At 34.1% G+C, this 2,466-nt stretch overlaps 1 long non-coding RNA gene across 1 annotated transcript; it reads left to right on the top strand.

Annotated features, from left to right (window-relative positions):
* Positions 1 to 253: 253 nt before the first annotated feature.
* On the top strand, positions 254 to 2,459 carry LOC111411647. The gene is made up of 3 exons (XR_002705865.1): positions 254 to 466; positions 660 to 787; positions 872 to 2,459. It is a non-coding gene; the product is annotated as an uncharacterized LOC111411647 (long non-coding RNA).
* Positions 2,460 to 2,466: the final 7 nt, after the last annotated feature.

The following is a 2,466-nucleotide window of genomic DNA, read 5'->3' as shown; positions in this document are numbered from 1 at the left end:
TTATTAGTAATAATATTATTAATATCAATTATCAAAGACAAGTAGATAATCACCAGACGAGATTTATCGTGCAAAATTGGTTGTCCAACTTACTATTCATTCAACGATTATTGATACTCAATTTAAATTAATATGTTTAACTTTTCTCTCATTACCACTTATACTTAAAAATATACGTAAAATAATGTATCAAAAAATATAACAAATTGAACAGCCAATTTTGGAGCATCTCAACTCACATTGCATTACCTAACGATGACAACAAATGCTTTTTAAGTAGCCATTATTTCCTGTCTGTCCCACTCCAGCATTAACACGCTTTCCCACCCCAATTTCATCTCAAATTCGTCTTCAACACCAGCAACAGATCTACTTTTAATCGATCTTTTCCATCTCCTGGAAGTGTTTGTTACCAGTGTTGCAGCGGACGGTTCCCCCAAAATTTCCTCTTTGATTTGACCATCAGGTTAGTCGTATTCTTTCAGTAATTCATTTCTGATTTTAAGATATGTAGTATAGTTGTTATATAACACGCCCATTTCTCATTTTCTTGTTTTTGTGAAGAATAATTTATTTAACCTAGGTTTATTTTCTGCTTCATTGTGTCAATTAATCCAATAGTTCATGATAAAAGAATTATTTCATGTCTTTTTTCGCAGTTTTTGGAGTAATTTTTTTCGGGGGTCTTGGTTTTTTGCGAGTTTCTGGGCAATTCGAGGGAGTTATTCGTTCTATATGTAGCAGTAAAACTGTTGAAGTTACTGCAATCAAGTGAAAAAGCCAAAAGGTTTGCATTCTGTTTTTTAACAATGTCCCATTTTTTCCTATTACAAAATTTTGACATTTTATGACGGGTTTATTGTTGAATTAGGCGTTTGGAGAGGCTTTTTGGTGAACAAATTATAGTATTTGTGGCAAATGGGCCCTATATTCTACATACTGATAGCTTTGCCTTGTACAATTGGGGCAATTGCATTGGCGCTTCTCCACATTTACAGGCATCTCATGAATTATACTGAACCCACATATCAGAGATTCATAGTCCGAATTATCTTTATGGTTCCTGTAAGTATTCAGCTGGCTCCATTATTGATTCTCATTACATCACATCTATTTCACTCTTCTTCATGCATTTGACTTTAAGGTTAGGCTTTGTGTTAAGTTCAAATTGTAATTGGCAATTTCCTAAGTCAAAATCAAGTTTTAGTTGAAATGTATTAGGCATTTATTGAGTTATAATCAAAGTCAGTTAAGGATTCGTAGTATATGTCTTGGAGGAGTCCAAGATGTCAAAGATGTCCAAGAAGATTAAATATAATCAAGGGAATGCAATGAGAAGTCTAAAGGGTATTAAAAAGTTGCACGAGTTATTCTCCAAATTCTTAATTGCAACTTGATACGCTTTTTCACATAGAAAACATTCGAATTTGGAAAATACTATTTTTAGAAGATTGTAGCTCTTTGAGTCAGCTTTCAACGCATTTTGAATCACATCAATCCAATATCAGGAGAGAAAATTATAATGAAATTACCGACAATTGTTCAACTGTCGCTCGTCTAGCATTAGCCTAGCTCTCGAGCGATGGGTAGATGTCCAAAATTTTATTTTGCTTCAAACACTAATTTTTCAATTCATTTTCATGTCAAACACTTTTCCCTATATATATCCTACCCTATGAACGTCCAAAAGTGTATTGAGTCATATTATACCATAGAGATAGTTCCTTGAAGATCCAAATCATCATTCTTTAGTCTCTAGATTCAACCACCATAACATGGTGTTCATAAAATCTTTCCAAGGCAAGATATTTCTTTGAACCATAAATTATTTCATTAATTGATATATATATATTGAGCCAAATATTTTCACATTCTTAGATATTAAATTAAACCACAAGTCAAAACACACAAGAACTTTGATCAAACACCAAACCTACCTTTACCAATTAGCTTTCAGAGTTAATGGAGTTATGGGAAGAGACGCTAGGAGTTCTGGCGCTGCGAACAAAGTTCCATTAGAAGAACGAGGAATTCTTCATTTAATCCACAGAAGATAAATCGATATTAGGGATCGGGAGCTATTGCAAAAGCACAGATTCAGGAGGACTAAGATGAGGTACCAAGAGTCGGGATCTAGTGTCAAGAGCACGCAGCCCAGGAGTGCTAAGGTATAAACTAGGAGTCAGAATTTGTTTTGAAAAAGCAAACCTCCATTAAGATCAAGGAAAACTACAAGAATTGATGCCAGAAGTTCTACGGGATAGACGGGTTTGGTGTGTATTGTAAGTTTGCTTCAATTCATAGAGGATTATTGATTGACAAAGTCCCGGGAGTTTTTACCCAGTTAGGATTTCTCCGTGGTTATCTTTGGTGTTCTTTACTGTTTTAATTATTGATTGTGGCATTCAAACCATCAAAACATGGGATAATTGAACTTGATTGACTAATCACCTGGAAACAATTAGT

The sequence above is a fragment of the Olea europaea genome, chromosome 16, assembly GCF_002742605.1.
Source record: "Olea europaea var. sylvestris chromosome 16, O_europaea_v1, whole genome shotgun sequence".
Lineage (NCBI taxonomy): Eukaryota > Viridiplantae > Streptophyta > Magnoliopsida > Lamiales > Oleaceae > Olea > Olea europaea.
This window is presented reverse-complemented; position numbering and strand designations above follow the sequence as displayed.